Below are 23,711 nucleotides of genomic sequence, written 5' to 3'. Positions count from 1 at the left end.
ACCCATATATCTATCATTCTAAAGCTTGACTGAACGCTTTGCTCAAAAGCTAAGAAAAAGTTTATGGTCTATGAAGACAGAAGGGCGAACTCATAAAAAGAAATGGGCTACTTTCTTTTTGACATGTAGAAACATTCCACACATCAGCTCTGTCAGCCTCCATTTGTTTTTCTTTTTGGATGAAATCTCTTTTCTTAATGTGTTCTTTTAAAATAAGGCCTTAAAAGGCCTGTATGAAAGGAAAAGGCTTAAAAAAAATCATATGCCACATTATTTCTACCAGAAATCTGGTCAGAAATTCATTTATTTGGTCAGAAACACTGATGGAACAAAAGCAACAGGGGAAAAAAAACCTGAAAAAAGAACCCAAACCCAACCCTTTTTAATGATGATAAAACTTTTCTTGACAAGAGTTTTTCAGGTCCAACTTATGTGACGCAATCTGTTTTCCCTCCTCTGTCTGGTTTGGGTCATACAGTTGAACATGGGTCCTTGTCTCCTCCAGAAACCTAACCACTAGGCTATGCTGTTGCTCTGCAAATACCTAGTTAGATATTCGTTAAATGCAAAAGAGCGAGACTGACAACAACCTAGTCACTAAGGCTCTCCGCTATGATTCAAATGATCCAGGCTCAATGTGCTGTTCCAATGAGCATTTAGTATGTTATTACAACATGTTGAGCAATTCCATCAGAATAAGCTATTACAATGAGAAAATACCCAATACTCTAATTGTCAGAGCAAATAGCTTTGATATGTAGACCAACATGTCCATTTGATGGGCATCCACTGAGACTAAAACATACAGTCTAAAAAAGATCTTGATATCATGCAGCTGGAATCAAGTCCTGTCTGAGATGTATTTAAAAAATATAACTCATTTTGTGTTCATAACCTAAAAGTATTTTTAAAGGTCGACATTGGCATAATTCATAGCTTGATCTTAAAACGTGCTGAACATTCTGAGTCAGCTCGACAAACCCTTTAACACATGTACAATTTCAAAATAAATCTCCCAAATATTTCCAGGAAGAAAAATACTGACTTTTCTGACTTTCACTTATTGACACATTGGAAGGAATATGCCATTAGTCTTGAAGTCTTTGTGAGAAAAAGATTTTTTTTAGTTAATATATCTACCTGTGTGGTTCTTTGAAAGTCAAATTGCTTCCATCTCAGCCTTAGATGGCAAACTTTTGAGAAAAAGCTATAATTTTCCTCTCAATTCTTTTTTAATTTTCATATTTTAACAAAGTTTGGGATGCCTTTTTTTATGGAAGTCTTCCATGTATGATAAATCCAATTTTGCTAGGCAATTGCACTCTGAATATACAACTATTCTTATGATTTTAATATGACAGTTCCAGCATTTTTCCATGTCGTGGTTTAACCCCAGCCAGCAACTAAGCACCACGCAGCCGCTCGCTCACTCCCCCCCAGTGGGATGGGGGAGGGAATCAGAAGGGCAAAAGGGAGAAAACTCGTGGGTTGAGATAAGAGCAGTTTAATAATTGAAGTAAAATAAATTAGAACAGTTAAATAGGCAAAGCAAAAACCGTGCACGCAAACAAAACAAAACAAGGAATTCATTCACTACTTCCCATCGGCAGGCAGGGGTTCAGCCATCCCCAGGAAAGCAGGGCTCCATCACGCGTAACGGTTACTTGGGAAGACAAACGCCATCATGCCCAATGTCCCCCCTTCCTTCTTCTTCCCCCAGCTTATATACTGAGCATGATGTCATATGGTATGGAATAGCCCTTGGGCCAGTCTGGGTCAGCCCTCCCCCCGGCTGTGCCCCCTCCCAGCTTCTTGTGCACCCGGCAGAGCATGGGCAGTTGAAAAGTCCTTTACCACTGTGAGCGCCACTTAGCAACTACTTAGCAAGAACAAAACGTCAGTGTATCCTCGACATTGTTCTCATCCTAAACCCAAAACACAGCCCCATACCGGCTACCAAGACGAAAATTAACTCTATCCCAGCTGAAACCAGGACATCCATTTCATTGGTTTGGGCCGAGTAACTCACCTCTTTGTAGGAAGGAAACCACAAACCTACTATAATCATAGTAATGGATCTAATCCATTAACCATATAATCCATGAGACATATTACCTAGTTTAGACTAAAATTCAGAAAAGCAGTTAAGCAAAAGATAAAACTTTCAACACTTCAGTATATTTGCTTAAATGCTATGCTGAATAAAGGCAGTGTATAACTTCATATCTGAATGTAGATTTTTTTCTTGGATACCTTTCTCACTTTTCATGAGAGGTATCACTGATGGCCATCAGAAGGCTTCTTTGATAGGCAATCACAGTGCTGGTAAGACCAACAGGTTTTTGAGAAATCTTTGTCTTAAATGGGGAAAAAAACCCAAAAACCAAAAAAATCAACTCTTTAAGGAGTAAGATAACTGAAGAAATACATTGCAGGTGTAAGCAAGGTGCTTTGTGAGGTTTCTGTAGTACTGGTGGTAAATGCAGGGCATTCTTCATTGTGCTATGTATGCTTGAAAGGAAAAGCGTCAGTTGATAAAGCCAGCAGACAGGTAAAGAAGCAGTTTTGACTTAGTCAGGAGCCAAAAGGCAGGGCTTAGTTCAGAACAGAACCATGGGAATATCAGGCTTGACCACTGCAATTTGGGAAAATGCCTGGTTTTGTTTCTTCATACTGTGTCGAGGTGAATAAACTTCCTGTAGCAAACAGATACCTATCTCATAAAATGAATGAGATTGAGTCCTAACAGACTTAGAGCTCACATACTCCATCTCAACCAGACCCAGTACACCAAATTTTATTAATTATCTAGCAGGCCATAGTATAATACATGTAATAGCCCATTTTCAGTAGCATGGAACTTTGTTAAAAAGTTTAGTTGCTTGCATTGAACAAGGACAGAGCCCATGGCTGGGAGAGGCAGGGAGGGTAGAAGGCAACTCCTAAATTCAGCCGTAGTATTCAGCAATCTAAATGGCATCCAGAACTATGTCAGATATCACTAAAGATTACCAGACATGCCTAAAGATGTACAGTAGTGCAGTGGCTTTCTGGATTGCCAAAATCCCTAGGGCTTGATACCCTGACACCCCCAGGACATCCAAGGATGACCCTCTATCTATAAGACTGCCATAAGCAATAGAGATGTAATCAATAAAGTCAATGCAGGAGAGAGAGTAATGCAGTTCATCCTAAGGTTCATCATGGGGCTCAGTTCAATTACCTGCAAATAGATATTTAGATGTGCCTGAACATCCCTAAAATATTCTGCTAGTCCCTGAAGAAGTTAGTCCTAAATTGAATCCCTCTTGGCATCGGCTGAATCTCAGCCTGACTTACTAGGCAAAAAGCCTGACATGGGAAGCATTGGAAGGAAATCAGGACTGAACCATCAGGTGATGTGAGGAAACAGGGATACCAGCAGGAAGGCTGGAACTGAGCAAGTAGATTGAGAGTAAACAAAACAGATTAAATGGGTGAAAGATGAAGAGAGCAAAGGGATTAAGAGTTTGTGAGCAAAGAACTGTAGCTGGCTAAGGGAAAAGGTTAGGAAAGGGCTAAAATTTCAAAGTGAAAATTATAACAGCTGAATAAGACAGCTGAGGCTGGTAGCATGGGGACGAAATTAAAGTTGTAGCAAGGAGATTGAAAGTATAGTACGTACATCTATAAACCCAAAAAGGTGGAGTCTGGAACTACATAAAGAGAAGATTGCAACTAAATCAGGGGGTACTGTGGAGAAGAAATGGCACTGGGGCCCTGACAGGCTGGTGGAGCAGGAGAAGAAAGTGTTAAATCTTCCAGAGATGTGGCAAGATAATGTATTCTTGCAGAAGTAAATGCTCAGGAACAGTCTGGAATGGTGCCCTAAGTTGAAAATCTTAGCATTGCCCTATTTTCAGCAAACATTTATGAAATATGGTTGACAGAGTGTCACAGACTCCTGCAGTGCTGGCATCGACATAGGGGACTATTCCCACCTGCTGCTATCATTTACTCCATTATATGGAGTGTCAGAGGTCTGCGACATCCATCCAAAGCTTCCAGCCAAGCTGCCAGATAATATTGCATGACAAACTTTTGGCTTTTCCTGTTTGTCTTTTTTTCTAAATGGAAATTGTACACAAAACCCATCCTCCTCTCCCATACCCTCAAAACACTATGAAGCTCCAAAACCAGGAGAGTATCAGGGGAGGAAGTGGGAGAAAAGCCATAACATCACTTTGCCTGTGTCAGAGGGATGTTAGTGCTACCACAGGGGCTGAAAGACAGGAGCCAACTGGGTGGGTCTGACAGTTGGTGTGTGGGGCTGGGCGGGTCTGCATTCCTTCGTGTCTGTGATAATATAGATACTGCAGTGAGGACTGCCACAGGAGAAGAAATGAGCAATTCTGCCTTTGGAACAGGTTTTGTAGGAAATATGCAGTGAATCAAGTTTGGGCCTGCATATTCAGCATCTAGAAAACAAAACAAAATATTGAACACTTTTCATTAAGTGAGCAATATCCACATATCCATCTGTGCCTTGAATGAAAAACGTTCCTATGCAAAAATAGCGTGTGATCCTGTAATTAAAAACTGTACTGAATGCATAATAATAGACAAGAAGCTAAGATTTGAACACACAACAAATGCTCTCACACACATGTACATATATATGATTGTACATTTGTCTGTTATGATCTTTCCCCTGTTCATAAATTTAATCCAGGATTTAAGAATCTGGGTGAGATTTATCTGACCAGATAGATTTATCTGAATCTGTCACATAGAAATCTGAATGTAAACTAGCTGCTTAAACACTTCATAATTAGTGGAGAGAGAGAGACATTTGATGCTATCCACAATCTGATCTATATACGTATTTTAAGGAAAGCACCCTAAAACTACTTAATTCCATAGCTTTGACTATAAAACAGTCTGAAGAACTTCAAATGTAGATGTCTAAGGTTAAGTAACATGAATCCCATGCTAAATGTTTATTTCATGCTACAAGTTCTTACCAATAAAAACAGGCATTGTAAAATAGATTGCAGGTAATATTATAGCAAGAAAGAACTGTACACTATAACAATTCTGTCTAGGTTAAGTATCTAGAACGTTTACCTACTCCACTGAGAAATACTTAAAATAAATAAAATGAAAATGTGTAATTACATCTTGAAATGTATACTATGCTTTCATAAAGTATAATAATAATAAAAAAGCTATAGTAAAATGAAAGTAACAATTGAAATAATTAGTCGTTGGATAGTAGGATGTTGAAAAACAACACAGAAAGAAAAAGTACATTTCCAACATGCAATTATCTAGTTAGTCAGAACAATTCATTATTTTTCCCCTGAAATCAATATTACAAATGCTCAATATTTTCTTCTGTAATCTGAAATTAGACATCAGTCAGGTATAAGTACCAAGCAGAAATGATTTGTAGCTCTAAAAATTATGCCTGCTCAAAATCTGATTGTAATATTGATTGTAAGCGTGGAATTTGACATTTTAGCAATTATATCACATTACTGTATATGCCAGTAAGAGTTCCTGGCATGTGGTGTTATATAGGCAAACTATATGTAAAGTGATAACAAAAGCAAGTTATGTCTGACTTCTTCAAATGTAACTATAATTTTCAATTCCAGACATCATGATGGAGGGAAAAATCCAAGGATTTTCCATTTGAATTTAACTTGTTGATGAAGACATAATGCATGGCTTGGCTACTTTTAATGTCCTTGCCATTATTCAGAGATGTATGCAGCATGCATAAAGATGCATAATAGGCTTTACTCTGTATATTATTGAATTCATAAATAATAGGGCAAGGTTTTGGGAAGGTAATGGACATTCTGGCCCAATTCAATCCAAAATATTTTTCCTTCTTTCTCTGATTTAGTTTAAAGAAGAAATGTATTAATAAAATAAAGAAGCATGTATAGCATTTGGCAGTGACAATAGTGATTGAAGAGGAGTGCAGCTCTACTGGAAAATTAACCACCATCATGTGCTCTGTATGAACAGTTTAAAGTTTGACATGGAAAACAATGCTTTTAGTACTTTGTTGTGTTCATCTTAACTATGTAGCAGAGTAGCTGAAGTATTATGACAGACAAATGAACTTCTGTTTCTAACACTAAATGCATCATCCCATATTTAAACTTAAGCAGGCATATATATATTGATTATAAAATGTTTAAAGCTGACATGGATGTTTAAGAATAAAATCAGTCAAGTGATGTCCTCTGAAACATAGAGGTGTAAATTATTCTCTCAGTGGTTATGCATGCAACACAATAAGATTTAAAGAGATTTATACATATGTAAAAGAAAGTGAACTTATGGAACATTTTAGTTCTTATATATATATTCAGCATATCTTAAAGTTTTACACATTTTTTTTTTTAAAGCTGCTGGTGTTAGCTAGTTATTTGCATGCCATTTTATGTGGCAGTCAATATAAAATTGCCATCCTACGTACTTAGTGAACAAATACATACTTAATATAATATAATATGCAGGACTTGTGTGCCATCTGAAATGACACAACTTCACAGGGAAATTTGTCATACAGAAGATGATGTTTAAGCACTAGATGCATCCTGTAGTGGAAAAATTGTCATTGATATCAGAGCGTTGTGTGAGGTCCATTATGACATTGACTTTATAGGTACACTGGTGCTGTCTTCCATAGGATTCATATAGCACTACAGTGGTTACCTTTCACAAGCACCTTTGTACTGATGACATTAGTGTGACTGCCTGACCCTCTTTGTTTCTGTTTTCTAAACACAGGGTCAATTTTACTTGTATGTAAGGAACTTACTTACACACATAGCAATGGAATAGTTTCAAATGTGTCTGGCTTAAGTCTTCCAACTGTATTGTAGTATACCTTCAGATAGGCTATCACTCAACATACTATACAAAATTATTTGAATCACCTCAACAGTAGCCCTCTGAAGTTTATCTATCTTAAATTAGCTGTTCTCCAGTTTCTGCATTATTCAGTTGCACAACACCAAGAAAACATGATTCAGTCTGACAGTCTTATTTTCCTTTCACCTCTGCCTCTGCTTCCCCTCCCCCGCCCCCCCCCCCCCCCCCCCCATATACCTCTGACTTACTAATTGGTCCAATTTCCAGAGTTCTTTATTGCAGACTGGAGGGATTTTTCTCCACTACTCAGACAGGTCCCTTTTATTCATTCCCTTTTCCATTTTCTCAACCAAATACCTCAATACAGATAATATAGATGAAAATCTGTTGAAAAAAAATAGAACCTAAACCACCAATTGTTATATTATTTTGCATGCACTGGTTCAGATTCATTGTGAGGCAACATGCTTTGGAGATGAGTACAAAAAGATGGAAAAAAGAGAAAAAAATAACTGCATTTTAAATTCTCTTACAACCTTACAAACACATGTCCTTTTACAAATAACCGTAATTAATTTTCCCAACGCTTTCTCCAAACATACCTAACTATGTATTTAATTTTTTATTAATTTATTTCTTGGAGCAAAGGTAAGGAAAATCAACACTATCAACAGTATTTAACCATACTTGGTAGCAAAAAGTCCTATAACCATTCTGATGTACATGAGGAGTAGATCTCACAACCATTTTTCCTCCTCCCTGAGTCTCCCTTTTAATGCACTGTCCAAGCTGGACATGGTGCCACAAGTTGCCACTGCTGCTCAGTGAACAGATTACACAAGGATATTTATTGTGAAACGTGTAAAATTTTCAATGGCTATACCCACAGGTCCTCTAGACTATTTTTTGTCTAATTGCAGAAACTAAAAGTTAACTATAACCTTTGTGGAAATATAGCCGCTATCAGGATAATTTGCAGTAGCCTCTGTATAAAGAGATATTTATATACATTGTTAGGACTCCTTTGCAAGTGTTTCAGAGTTCTTTTTTTGTAAAAGTAGGTCATGGAATATGAAGGCAGAAAATGAAATTTCTTCAAAAATTTCTTCAGATAATGAGATTAAATGGATATTTTACATGAGTTTTAAACACTGCAAGGAATTTACAAGTCTGAAAAGGCAGAGTTTCCATCATAACTTTTGTGCTCTATGTTAAATTAGCCAGTAAAGTCCATACAATCTTGTAGAGACAGTAAGCTCCACATTTAGAAATATACATCAAAGTGAAAGGATCCGTGTGTCACAGATATGAATACCTTCAGACTGTATAGAAAAAAGGCAAGTAAATATTTCTATGACATGAAGTTGGATTGATAGTCAATATAGCTGAATGTACTAGAAATAAGATTAAAACTGAACTGTTATGTGAACTACACTCATTAGTCTTCAAGCCACTTAAAACTTGCATTCAACATTCCTCCAAAATAAGTATTCTAATAAATCTGCCTGATTGATAAATATTTATGGAGTTTAGAATTAAACAGAAATATGCAATCAAGGTATTTGATTTTTTCATTATTTCTATTTATAATCCCCATCTCACTTGACAACTTTAAACTGGAATTACAAAAAAATCTATTGGAATAAGACAACCTCAAAACCCTAACTTTGTATTAAAGAAGAATGATACCCACAGAACTAGTGAGGAGGTAAAAAGATATCAAAAGGTGAAGGTGAAATAGCTAAAAAGAGGTTAAAAGTTGTTAAGACCAACTAAATAAAGCAATAATGTAAAAGCAAAAGAAAAACCTAGAGCACTGATAACTTCTAATTCTGAAGAGATGATTTAGAGCTTCGCTTAATAATTCAGCTGAAAAGAGGTATTTTTGTTTCCCATTAATTTTCATTGTAAAACTTTTCTATCTAAACCCATATATGAAATGTTTCTGGTTTTCTGTATTAATTAGCCTACCGGAATACAACATTATTTTCATAGTGACATACATGGTTATAAAATACTGAATTCTTACCTCGTTGAAAATGAAAAAAAAAGCCAGATAAATTTTGCTTCCAAGTACTGGTTGAATAATTTGCTAAATGTACTCAATAAATTGTATTTTAAAAATTAATTATATTGTTAATGAATATAATAACAAATTATAAACATACAGAAGGGAGAGTAATCAAGATGCCTATTGCAAACGCTTGCCAATGGAAAAAAAAAATGTGATTCATTTATTTTTATTCTTCTACTGCTAATCAAGAGTGAACTGAAAAACATAAAATATAGTCCAGACTCCCGTCTAGATTTTTTAAAGAGATTTGTGCATTAGTCTCTTTCTCTCTCTCTCTCTCTTTTTTTTTTTTTTTTTTTTTTCCTTTTTTTTTTCCTTCTGGTAACTGAGATGCTATAGAAGCAATCAAAGACAAGGACTTCTACAGAGAAGCAAAACAGAAGAGGGGCTTCACTGGGGACATTCTAACCAGATGTTTCCAAGGGAAAACAATTCTCTCTGACAGAGATTATGACTAAGATAGCATGCTCCTTGTTCCCACTGCCCTGTGGCCTGGGAGAAAAACTGCAGAAAGAAACCATATAGGTATTGAGTAGAAGCAGACAAAATAAGGACTCTGGGACATTTGGAATACTTTCCATAGTTTTGGTGGTCTTTCCTATCTTCAGTTTTCCTGCTGCTTGATCTGTTCTCTATCTCAACAGCCCCATTATTCACTAACAGTAACACTGGTGCATTTTATATTCTTTTCCCCATAGTGGTCCTGTCTACATCTCTTTCCACATCTCTTTCCAGTTAGCTAATCCGTCCTCCACAAAAAATAATCAAAAACTACAGAGCTACATAGTCTTTGTTATCTTCATCTGCTAGCATGTCATATAACTTTCACCATGTTTTATCTTGCTTATTTAATTCTTCAGGAAAAGAATTGTTCACCCATTTTTTTTGCTTGTCAGGAGAACAATATCTCTATTTTCTAGTACTACTGCTTAGGTGAATAATTCAGAGTACACTCGATGCAATGGAAAGACTTTTATCCATCCTTCTGTATTCAGATTGTTAGTATTCAGTATGATTTATAACATATATATGAGACATCATTCAGTGTTTCTTAAATTGTATACTAAATACAAATACACAAAACCTAGCAAATAGTTTAATGAAAATCAAACAGTTATTCAAGGCAGATTTATTGAATCTAACTTTAAACACTATTGACATCTACATCTGAGCTAATCACTCTGGGCTATAGTCAGGGAAGAGAAACTGATATGCCTTCTGGGGTGTAATTCATCTCAACCAAAAGTAGGCGTCTCATACAGGTCATACCAATTGCACCTTAAATGTGCCTATTTCTCTACCTTGGCTACAAAGGGAGCTTAAAGTGACTAACAACTGCACTGTAGATAACTGAAGTCAGATGAAACACTTCCCACTTTTGTCCGTTTCCACGCTGACTACAACAGGCACACATGTTTTCCAAAAGTTATCAATAATCTTACTACTATTATGTCACGTTATTTCCTGCAATTCATGTAAGCTATAATTCCTTAGTCAGAGTTCATGAAAACATTACAAAGATCTCTACTTTTACAGTATTTAAGAGAGTAATTTTTTTTTTTTTTTTTTTTTTTTTGGGTCTTTGATATTAGTTTCTAAACTCCAGTATCAAGAAATTGGCCCCTGGGATAATTTGGTTCTTCCCCTGGGTGTATCAGGATATGCGTAGATTCCTGGTTATCAGCTATTTAAGAACACTCACCCATAGAAACATGAACTCTTCAGTATTAAACATTTGATCAATATGAGAGTTTCAGAGGAGAAAATAGTGTTAAAAGTTTATTCATTCTGTGCACTCTTTAGAGATGATTAACTGTCTTTATTATATTAAAGCAAACCCAAAGCCATCTGCCAAAGGCGATTGTGTCCAAGCACTGAAACCATTTCATGTGAAAACTCATTTTCAGGCTCCTAATTATTTTTCATTATAGTGGCAGTGTGGAATAGATTGGAATTGGACAGTAATTGCCAGGTCTGAGCAGTGCGGACCATTGCAATGTATCAGTTTAGATGAAGTGTGACAAGGATACATCTAGCTACTATATAACTTCCATTAAGCAACTTCCCTGTCCCTGATCATGTAACACTTCATAGAATGTGGTCAGCACAAGGTCATAATAATGGCTTTCTGTCTGACTTCAAGTATTTTGTACACGCACAAGCTGTTAACCCCCTCTGTTAGCATCACTCTAACAATGTCCAGTTATTACAGCTGTCAAGGATATTTACAGTATTTCTCCACAGGGGATAGGAGAACTTTAAAAGGTTGCAGAACTTATATATGTATATTTTAATGCTTCATGATGCTAAAATATCTTGGAACTGAGAAACAAATTACCCAGAAGGTAGTAAAACGCTTTCCTACAACACTTCATGTGTTAGGTCCTGCAGCGTAAATTGGAAAATAAATTATCTTAGGTTCAAGTTCTAAATCTACATGCGTTTCTTCCTGCAAAACTCTTTTATCTCATATTTCAATTTTTATTTCACTTCTCCCTCATTGCTCTCTCCCTCTTTCCCTTTCCAGAACAAAGGCATTACAACTTGATCTAACTGTCTCTAAAGTAAATGATAATGCTCACACTGACTTCACTAGCCTTTCAGTCCTTTGCTTTAATGAAATTATCCGAGATGATACAGCTTTTTAACCTTATACTTTCCTTGCTAATTTTGGATTCCATGACTTGATTTTTGTTTTCTGCTTGTATTTAGAGAAGTGTATTCTCATCTTTGTGTGTATCTGCTTCTGAATACTCTCATTATTGTCTAAGAAAGAGCATTCAACATTCAAGCAACAGCAGTTGATGACCAGTTCTGAAAATATCCTGACTTCAGTTTTTATCCTCACAATTGTAATTTAACAGAAGCATCTTTTGGCAGCAGCAGCACTAAGGAGAATGTTGGCTGTCCCTTCCACCTAGGATGCCAAATACTCTGACTCTGGGCAGATATTCAATCACATAAAGCTTCTTTTCAAAAGGTGAGCCCAAAGTTCATCTTATCTCTTCTTACATACCTAATCTGTACTTTCCACACAATGAAAGCATGTGTCTCAATATTTTTGTAATGTGAGGAAATTGTACTGTATTCAGAAACATGTCATAACACTACCTTAGCTATTTCTCAGAGGCATTATACACTGTACGGGTACACTCACTGTTGATATGAGTGTGTTCTCACAGCTTAAGACTTTGCCATTCAGCAACTGAAAAGCTGTATAAAATACCAGTTCAAGACAGGATGATTAAAAAGAATATTGATTTTATCATCTTCAGTAAACAGTGCTAATCTTCTAAAATTCCAAGGATGACAGTATATCATTTTTTTTTTCCAATGTCATTCACAACAGGGACATATTTAAAAAATAAAAAGGAGTGGAAAAAATATAATTAATGAAGTCATCTGTCACCAGTGAACCTGTAAATTGAAAATACTTTAAAATGTTCTGGAAGGGTAAAGAATTCATAATAAGGCGGTCTAAAATTGTTTTTTGGAGGGTGGTTTTTTTTGTTTTGCTTTGTTTTGTTTTTCTTTTCTCAAAGGTATGTCAGCCAGTTAATTTAGCTATAGCAGTGTTTTCTCGCTTTCCTTCTGGTGAAAGCTAAAGTTTGGCGGGGGGGAGAAGGGGGAAAAAAAAAAAAGAAAATCCTTACCACTATAATACTAAAAATGAACCATACTTTATGTACAACTCAAAAAACAAAAACCCAAACCCTCAGTATGAAAGAAACATGCACTATCTAAACTATCAAAATGAATGGATAAAATAAAATTTTATCAAACACATTTTTTAAAAAAACTGCTAGATCATTCTTAGCAGAAACTATCTCCATAATATATGTTGGAACAATGACAGTTCTTTTTTAGTATATGCCAGTTTAAAAGAGATAATTATTATTTTACAGATGCAATGTCTCTGATATGCATGAGTCATGTTAACTTCATATCAAGACTGCATTCAAATCCTGATTTCTCAGTTAGCTTCACTTTCTACAAGTCTGCATACACATGTTCAAAACTTTGGGACATAATGGCTCCCCTGGTATGAAAGGCTTAGAGAATTGAAGCTGACTCCACTTCTACAGGCAGGATGGAAGTTGTATGGTTGGCCCTGATTTGACTGACTTATAGACTTGCAATGATATTTCAGTAGACCTTGTATCTTCACCCTTGCATTTTAATGCCAACCTGCCACATGCTGTGCTGAAGCCACTGTCTCATTAGATAAATCCACCGGCAGCAAGAGGTGAAATCCTTCTGAGGTAGCTCTTCATGCACTATAACTGGATTCCAGAAAAAAAAGCTATACAAAGAGCTAAAGACATGCCATGAGTATGCAGAGAGAATATGCTTTAGTGCAAAGCCTTTGTTCTGGCAAAATTTCTAAACAGCAACACAAAGCCATAGCCTAGGATGTGACCCATAATTTGACTTCCCTGGGCATTACATCACATTTAACCATTTTACAGTGAATGAGATCTGTGGGAAGGAAGCGTGTACCAGTTCCCAGGTAAATCATGACTCTTTTTGAGCTGGGTAGACCTCATCTCTATGGTAGGAGTTAGAAATTCAAGCATCTATGTCTGAGGCACCTGTGAAGAACTTCTGAGTCCAAGGCCATTGACAAGTCAATAAACTAAGACTGTAGTTTGTCTCTGGGAACTGGTCTGCCAGATCATAGATGCCGCCAGTTTTCCCCCAGCGTGATTTTGTCTACGCTCACACAACTATGATAATTAATCTAAACAGTACATGCAATGCATGTATGTGGGTGGTATATGGGTAGGACCATACTTGAGCTAGGGAATGCATACTTTGCACATATATGCTTTGATCAAGCAATAAATGAGGCAAGAACTCCATGTTTGGCAAATACAAAGAGAAGAACAGAAGGACATGACTATTCTGATTGTTTTTCTCCTCCCATATGTGATCTCACACACTGAGTTTCCCAATACACCCTCTTCCTACTGAGCTCCAGGCCCAGTTCATTCAAGCTGTTATTTACAAGAGATGTTTAGTGTTCAATAATCTGTTTATCTGCTCTAATATCTTGGGTATTGCAATAAAAATATTATTAAATATCTCTTATTTACTTTATAATTATAATTATAAAACATAAACTATAAAATATAAAATTATAAAATATAAAAAATGTCTCTTAAATTTTCAAACATCATGATGAGAAGCATATCAGGCAGGCTGGAGGATGAGATTAGAATTCAGAATGACAGGATGAAGAAAAAGCATGATTAAATTCATTAGGCACAAATGCCAGGTAAAAAATAGCTGGGTGAAACTGCAGAAAGAAAGATTCAGACTAGCAAGTGTTTGTGAAGGTAAGAGTAGTGACAGGATGAAATGGATTATCTCAGGAGGTTGTGGAGTCACCATCATTGGATTCTTTAGAAACATCCATAAAGAGTGACAGAGGTATAATTGATCTGCCTATAGAGGTCTTTCCAGACCTACTTTTCTTCTCTGTGATTCTTACTTTGTACTGATGTGGCACAAGTCTCCAAATACACAAACGTTTAAGTACTGCAATAGAAACTGGCTGTGTCATTGCCAGGGCCCTTGCTGCCTGAGCAGAGCGTGCCTGTCATCTCTGTTCTGTGCTCATGGCAGAAGGAGTGCAGGCACATGCACAGTCATTTCTTAGGAATATTGTGCTCCTAAAACAACACCCAGAAGATACATCCCTACCTCCTGCTTCTTGTTTATCCTTGGTCTGACCAGAACACTTCTGGCTTTGTAATAGCAGTATAAAATAATTTGCAAGACTGCAAACGGATCTTCAGTATCTGCATCATCCCATGCCAATCTTGGAAAGCTATTTCAAGGACATTGTGATTGAAGCAGCAAGCTGAGATTGTCTTCTTCCAGCACTGGCAGGACAGGGTCAAACTGTTTGCGTGAATGAACAGGCAACTGTCCAGCAAGGATGTGCTGTAGGGGAGCAAAACCTAAATACAGTATCAGGATTTTGTGGGCTCTCCACATCACTGTGTGCTGAGCCTCAGCCTGTGCAGAACGGATGGTCAGAGCCAAGCTTCTCTCTCTTCATTTTACTTCTCATCTGTGTTGTCAGCAAGTGCCTCTGGTCATGCAGCTCAGTGCATTCACTGAGGCATACATCACACAGGAGCTTGCCACTGAAATACAATTTAGACAAACTTGTTCACACAACTGGCCAGGAGGTGGATAAGGATGGCACAAATGTCTGAGTGTCCAAGGAAATTGTGGCCTGAAGAGGTGTCACAGGGTGCATGAAACACAGGTCTGCTGGGGGCAGCAATGATGCGAGAGAAGTGAACACTGGAACATGTAGTGGGCATGGGGACACATATAGCTGCCACGTGTGTTGGCATGGATTGGCTGTTATTTTTACCAAGACATGAAAAAATATTTAAATGCAAACAACACAATCTGACTGTTGTATGTGTCTGTTGCATGGACACTTGTAGTTCAAAGAAGATTGCTTGACCCCTCAAATATGAATTCAACTGTGGTTACCAAAAGTAGAGAAGATACATGGAAGGATGCCTAGCAAAGTCCAGTCATTATAGTTTACAGGGTGTCTCTTAATTATTTTTTTAACTTTACCTTAATGCTAAAAAGTCTGTCATTCTTAATCATATTTTAAATACACATAAATGAATCCTATATGACATTCTTGTCATTTTTTTGTAAATTAGGAGAGATGTAAAAATAAATTTAATTACAATATCACAATCTAGTAAATATTTTAATATGGGATTCCAAGAAAAACACAGATTAGGAATTATATTATTCTATGCTATGAAAGATAGATTGCATCAACATCAGTTAATTTAATTCATAAATGTACTAACGTAATAGTCATAAACCCAATTATTTTATAGAGAAATACATTAAAGAAATAATATATTGGCTTCACTGGCATCAGTGGCAATCATGCTGACTTAATCTAATTAGGATTTTTCACCTCAAAGTGTATTAAATATTTAACTTTGTAACCACAGTCCCGTGTAGGAACTAGTGTTCAAAAAGGCCCAAACATATATTCTTCAGAGGAAAATATAGCCTAAAATCCACCCTACTCATCTGGCCATTCACTGCTACAAAATAAAGAGGGTTATTCAGTCATAGAGCTAACTAGTCAAAGAATGTTGCTTCGAACCATGAAAATTGATTGTCCTTGAAACTTTCTTCTCAGTCATGTAATTTGTACTCTTAACATCTCATCCTTCTGGAACTGTGTTAAACTATGGCATAAATGGAGGATAAACATAAAAAGTGATTACCTATTGATATAGTTGAAGAATCACAGCTATTATTGTCAAGAGATTTAAATGTGCCTGAGCAATGCCTTTGGATTGTATTGAAACTGTTTAAGAAAGTTAGCATAGTGGGTTTTTTTTTTCTTCTTTTTTTTTTTTGTCCAATGTTAGAAGGAAAAGGTCTAACACAGATTTTCTGTTCTTTTTTAAAGTGCAACGTTAAGCTTTCCTTTCAAGTTAGTGTTTTAGGAAGGACGATGTTGCATATACAGTACATCAGTGCTGAGTGGCACTTTTCAGATGGCCATCTTTCAAAGAAAGGCTCATTTCTCTGCATTAAATATATCAAATGTATCAGCAGTCATGTAACTTGAGTATGTAATCCACATTTTTTTGCAGGGCTTTTTGAACATATTCATTTTTGTATAGCCACTCTTTTCTATTATTTGCCTGAACAGTACAGAGAGAAAGAAAAAAAGAAAAAAAAAAAGGGGAAGAGAAAAGACAACAGCAATCAGGGCCTTTGAATTGGCTGGTCACTAATGGAGTGTAAGTTCTAAGTATGTGTTTATTACCGGTATTAAAGTACATAACTTTCTTACAATGTATGTATATACTACTTTCACATATTTATATACCAAGGACAGAGAAAGGCTGAACCCTCCCCCTTCCCTCCTCGTTCACAGAAATCCCATTGAATTCAATGGCAGGTCAGTACATTAAAAGCATGTAGTATCAGGACGTATCACTCACCATAATGTGTGACACCTTTACCTTACCTGTCATTCAAACATTTAAATGGAATAAATGTTGACTCAGGGCTTACATAGTTTTCCACTAAATAAATAAGTAGATATTTTCAGAATATTAGGATTGCATATTTGATGCAGTTTACTGTGCTGTGTGTGATGTTGCCTGCTCTTTTTACTATGTGGTGCCTTGAAATGAATGGAACAATCAGCCCTCTGGAGTTTAAAGATGAGCACAAAGGAAAATGAGAGAAGAAATAATGAAGATCAGGTTCACTAGCCTTGTATTGTATAATAGCTGTCAAAATGAAATAGAAGTTATCAGAATGATCATATTAAAGGAGATAAGCTCTAACCAAAGTCCTATATATCAGTGTCAATGCAATATCTGCAGTGAAAGTGCAAAAGTTAAGCAACGAGAATTTCCCAAGAATGCACTGATCCTTGCAATGTAGTAGTGTAATCCATATAATTTATATGAACTATTATCCCTGTACTCTCTTGACCTCAGAGCAACTGCATATGCAGCTATCTTTATTCAGACTCAATCATAAAACTATTAGAGGGAGTGAAAGAAGAATACACTTTTCATCAAATTTCCAGACGTAACATAGTGGTTGAATTTCATAACAGATCAAATTGTGTACTTTTTGTTTATTTATCTACAGATCTAAAGTACTTACAAACTTCCTATTTCCATAGTCCTGATAGTCTCAAAATCTTAATGGTGAATTCTGAGATTTGATCACACATCTGTGATAATTTTTCATTTTACAGGTGAAAATTAGATGTACAAGCAGAATTCATGACCAGAGGGGAAAAAACTAAACAAAAGGAGGTCTTTAACACATGATGCCATGAATATGACATAAGCGGTTATTATTAGTTAAACATTAGTTGATCCTGTATTGGCAAAACACCTTTCACTCCACATTACTTGGAATGATTTCTACATTTGGGCTGGAGGAGGAGGCTTAAAAAGTCCCTTATTGAAGAAGAATTCCATAGAAAAACTTCTTTCATCACAAAAAAAATTCCTCATGTACTAAAACTGTATTTCTGTGAGCATCTGTAAACATCTGACTCTTGAAATTTCTGAGGAATTTGGGATCCTGCTTGTCTGTGAATCTACCATCTCCTTGGCATATCTGTGCAAAGGGGCAACAGTTCACCAAACATTTTCCAAGTATGCCTCCTGGTTCTTTATGCAGTTTAAGTACATTTTCCAACTTCCTTCTGAAGTCAGTGACAGCAATTATTGGTGGTCCCTTGTTAGATTTGAGAACTAGCAGTTAGGGCACTTACATGCTGACAAGACTGCTGCCTTGCAAAGTACAGCTCTATTCACTATCGCCATTAATATGGGGCTGTTTATGGCATCACTGCTCAGGTTTTATACAAGTGGCTAGTAATTCTTAAGGGAGTGAGAGACCCAGAATTATTTCTGTCCTCAGTCACATGTATTGCAAACATTTTTTCAGTGTCTAGTAACTGATGCCCTAATTTTCAGGTTATGGGCTACAGACGAGGCTGCAGATTGTCTAGTAAGGTGGATCTATGTATTCTCAGTATTTCAAACAGTCAATATACATTAGATTAGAGAGAATGAGACCAGAAGGATGCATCATAGCCTCCTGGTGGAGGGAAGAGAAAGAGGGAAAGAGAGTTCAGACAACAACAGTGGATAGAATTTCATAAATATGTCTTTTCAGGGCATGAATCATTTGCTCTGTTTTAGACATACTCATTACCATGAGACATGTTGCACACCAGAAATGCCAATATCTCTCCATTGACTATAAAGACAAACCAAACCAAACCAAAACAAAACAAAACCAAAAAAACCAAAACGTTGTCTGTCCTTTGTTACCTGGAAGCTAAAGCACTCAGTTAGGAAAAAGTCTGGAGTCTAGTATCTCTCTAGAAGACTTTACATTAAATGGTTCTTATTAAAAAATGCATCAGCTGATGAGTGTTAATTAAAAAAAGAAATTAAATTTTTCAAATAGTATGTCCATGGAAAGGTAAAGGGGGATCTGGGAAAAGCTTTTTTTTTCTGTTAATGGGGAAGAAACAACAAAGTGATCTTCTAAGAGAGCTAAGAGTCAATGGAAACAAAGGTAAACTTTATTCATAGGCTGATGAAGAAATATGACAAGTTAAATTTTAATATCCATTTTGCAGAAGCAATAAAATGTCCCCAGGGAGAGAGCATTCCCACTAATATGGATTTAGCCTTTGACAAAAGATGAAAAAGCAAAGGTGGACGTTTATATCTTGAAATTGTCAACATTTGGCTGCAACATAGTACTACATTCCTGCAGAAGAGGAAATGGAGGGGCAAGAAAGGAAGGACATTTATTCAGAATACCAGCAAAGACATTCAACAACAGCTGAAGTGTTTGATCTCTTACTGGTGAATAAGCAAAGCGTTATAGACACCATAAGGCATACAAGAAATTTATTCAAGGTGGTAAATAGAATGAAATTAAGTACAGAGCCAGTGAAAAATATTTTGAATCCTCAGAATATGAAAATCTAGCAGCATAAAGGATGCACTATTTTTAAATTGCCTCTGAGGAAAATGTTAAAGGACACAAGTAAGAAAAGGTTCCTCATTTACATTGCTATAGCAGGAGTGGTTAAGGCCAATCCCAGAATGGAGGAAAGCAGAAAAGGGTTTGTTTCAGCAAGTGCTGGTAGAATGGAGATTTTTCTCAATGTTTAGCATATTAAACCATTCTTCATGGGCTTTTTGCTCCTAATTTTTCATTGCTTTCTTTTAAAGCTCTTGCTGCAGACAGGAACTTAATTAAGTATTTTAATTTCTGTTCTTAAAATGGTCAGCTTTAATCTGTCCTTTCATACTTAACCCATGGCTACTTTAGATACTGGTCCCATATTATTTTTGTATTTTTGGAAGTCTACATATAAATTCTGAATATATAATAAAGAAATGAAAAAATGCTTATTTTGCACACTTCCATAACTACTTCCAGAGTCTGGCATAATGCTGTCAGAAGTTCAGCCCTAAGTGTTTATCACTCTTTTTATTAAACATAGCCACATTACGAACCATTATTTTCAACACAAGAAGTAGATAGACAGAAAATTGTTTCTGTGCTTGTATAAAATATTATTTTACGACAATGAATTCTGGTTATTATTAACTCAATACCAATTTGACCCTATGCTGTTAAATAACTTTCCATTCCACATTACTTGGTATGATTGCTGTATTTGCACTAGAAGAGCAGTGTTTCAAACTCCCTTATTGAACAATACCAACTGGGAGTCTGATGTACTCTTCCACATGTGTTATAAACAGATTGTATTTTCATTTTCAAATATGACATTATTACAAGAGTTATACTAAGAAGCTGAATAACTAACATCCATACTTCACGGTTATCGCTGCCTGCATAAATTTTAATTAGGAAGCTGTATAAGTGTTCAAGAAACTACAGTATAAGCAGAGTAACAATTAAATACCTGTTAATGCAATTATAACCCAGTTATCTCTTTTAATTAAATGAGTTTGTCATTATGAGAAAAACAAGAATATCTCTGAAACTGCAGGAAAGCTTCTCCCAAAAGTTCTTGCAAGGCAGTTCTGTTCATCAGTATCTAAAGGTAAATCAAAGCTATTGCCTTCTCACTTAATTAAACTGCTCAGTTAATAGTAGAAAGCATGTTTCAGAACTGCAGGAGGTGAACTGCCCATAAAGGTTCTGGTCTTCATTAGTAGGATGTCTGATGAGAGATCAGGAGGTAATGAATTGTCAGCACCTAACAAAACCTGGGAACAAACACAGTATAAAACGAAGACAGACATAGTTCATGGAGAGGCCTCAGGAGAGCTCTTTACAAGCAAAGGCAGAGATGTAAATGAGTTGTTTACAAACTCATTTGGGATAACACATTTGAAATATGAGTCAACAGTTAAAAAAAAAAAAACACAAAAAATGATTTATTGAAATAGTGCCAAAATTAGCAAACTCAGAATTATCTTCTCACAAGTCTATATAGATTATACCTGGAGCAGTAAAATGTTAATAATATCTTCTTTTTTTTAAAATATTAAAACAATTAAATGGGGAGGGCATGCTTTTCATTTAAATTTTGAGCTTTAGTATATTATCCTTTCTTTCCCATTCTATTAGATGAGCATCATATTTCTCATTATATTATTCGGTTTATTTTAATTTTGCAGTGTGTCTTTATCAACTATTTACATACTTGTATGCTGTTTTTCATTAAGATTTCCTTTTAAGTAGTTGGAAAAGATATAAAGAATGTTCCATGTCTGTTGCAATCTTTACAATATTTTTCTTAGCAAAGTTATTTCTGTTTATGCCTTACATGTTACTAGCATTCTCTAAGACAGTGGAGTAGCATGATCAGGGTAAAATATGAGACTTAAATTTCTGGTTTTACTTCTACTATCAATCAGTTCTGTGATATCTGGAAATTTGCTTCCTCTGGCTCAGGTCCCACTCCATCAAACACCATCTTTTGCAGTGTGCATGTAAAGCTAAGTTTCTTCTGAAGCTGAATGTGCTAAATAAGAATATAAATAACCAACTTCTATGCTGTGACCTGTTCTAATGATAGCAAAGACTTACAAAAAGGTCTTTTTTAAAAAATGAAATGTTAGTTAGAGGACCTTTTTCAAACAGATACAAAACTGTGTCCTTAAAGAACATACATATTTCTTTTTTTGTGTTCTCTGATCTATTCAAGATTAAAATATTAATCTCATAAGTCATGACTGAAACTTATACTCCTGTATAATTTCATGACTGAGTCACCTCCTCCAAATCTAAATCTCAAATATAATCTTTTTCTGGTGGATTTGGATGTTGAGTATGATCACAATACTCTTTGAAAAACAAAATAATAATATGATAATAGTGTAGAGGCTATGGGTACCATGTATATTTAATAGCATAATGTCCTGGTTTTGGCTGCGATAGAGTTAATTTGCTTCCTAGTAGTTGATGTAGAGCTGTGTTTTGGATTTAGGATGAGAATAATGTTGATAATACATTGATGTTTTAGTTTGTTGCTAGGTAGTGTTTATACTAGTCAGGTACCTTTCAGCTTCCCATGCTCTCTCTGCCAGGTGGACAAGAACCTGGGAGGGAGCACAGCCAGGACAGCTGACCCAGACTGGCCAAAGGGCTATTCCATACCATATGACGTTATGCTCAGCATATAAATTGGTGGGAGTTGGCTGAGGGGGCAGTGATTGCTGCTCGGTGACAGGCTGGGCATTGGTCAGCAGGTGGTGAGCAATTGCACTGTGCATCACTTGTTTTGTATATTCTCTTATCATTAGTAGCAGTAGTAGTGGTAGTATTTTCTCTTCCTCTGCTGTCCTATTAAACTGTCTTTATCTCAACCCACGGGTTTTACTTCTTTTTTCCGATTCTCTCCCCCATTCCACCAGACAGGGGATGAGGATGAGCGAGCAGCTGTGTGGTGCTTAGTTGCCAACTGGGGTTAAACCACGACAAACTGTATATGTTTTATTAGAAAAACCTGAAGCTTTTCTAAGGTTGGCACCAGAGAGAATCTTATTTCCTACTGCCTTGAGCCTGGCACCATTAAATTCTGGCCTTATGAGGAAGAATTGTTCATAAAGGCAGTGCCCAGAAACACGTTGCCAATTGGATGGGCCTTCAACTAATTCTTACATTACAACTCATAGCATTTTGATAGCTTGCTATTTATACTTTGAGTAGATGAAGACCTAAATTCTCTGTCGATTTCAACAGGTCTTGAAAAAAAAGATAGGTAGACAAAAGGATAATGCACTGCAGATTAGACAGGTAGGTAGGTAGATAGACAGACAGATTGGTTGATAGATAGTAAATCTCCTATTCTTCCAATTATTTTCCATTCTAAAGCCCTTTAATAGCTTTCCTTTATTTCATTTTTCTCAAGGGAGCACCGTGATAAATTTAAAACTTTTGGGTAATTATCATATACTGATTATACTACAACAGAGGAGGATACATTCACACAAATTTGTAATCATCTGAGAACTTATTTGGTCTGTTTTATGCCTTTCTACTATAAGTCATTTTAGATTGTTTTAAAACCCTGCTATTTCCAAACAGGTGCCTCTAGGCATAGGTGCTCTTTCAAAAGAGTCTCTTGTTCTTTGAAGGGTTACACAAATCAATTCTCTGCCTCTGTAGTGTAAGCACCACACACTGTAATCATGGCATTTGGCCTCAGAGTAATCGGTGTGATTAATAATTGCTGATGGATCAGCAAACTGTTTGCTTTGCAAAGTTCAGGATTTTGGAGATTAGACTCAAACTGTTGTGTTGTTATTAATGTAATCAGTCCAACACAAAAAAAGATGGAGAAGATGACAATTTGGCAACACTTCAAAATAAATCATGGCACCTTATTAATCCCTTGAGCTCGTGCAGGATTGTTGAATTACTTAGCTAACCTCATTTGATATTAGCAAGGGTATAACATTAATGCACTAGGAATTTCTTCTTGATGTTATCTAAAAGTGGGATTAAGCCCACAAAAGGACATTGTAGAAGCCTGTTTTACAGTGGCTAGATTGGCTGGCATGCCTTACAATCTTCCTTCTCATAGAAAGCAGAAATGTTCTTAATTTTTCCAAGTGACCAAGACATTATCCACGACACTCTCCAGTGAGAAATGGACAATACTGGAAGAATAAGGATGACTTCTAATTTTAGGAATTTCAATTAACTCCCTAGA

The sequence above is a fragment of the Platalea leucorodia genome (genome assembly GCF_965183815.1).
Source record: "Platalea leucorodia genome assembly, chromosome: 3".
NCBI classification, from domain to species: domain Eukaryota; kingdom Metazoa; phylum Chordata; class Aves; order Pelecaniformes; family Threskiornithidae; genus Platalea; species Platalea leucorodia.
The sequence above is the reverse complement of the archived record's forward strand: the minus strand, read 5'-3'. Positions refer to the sequence as shown.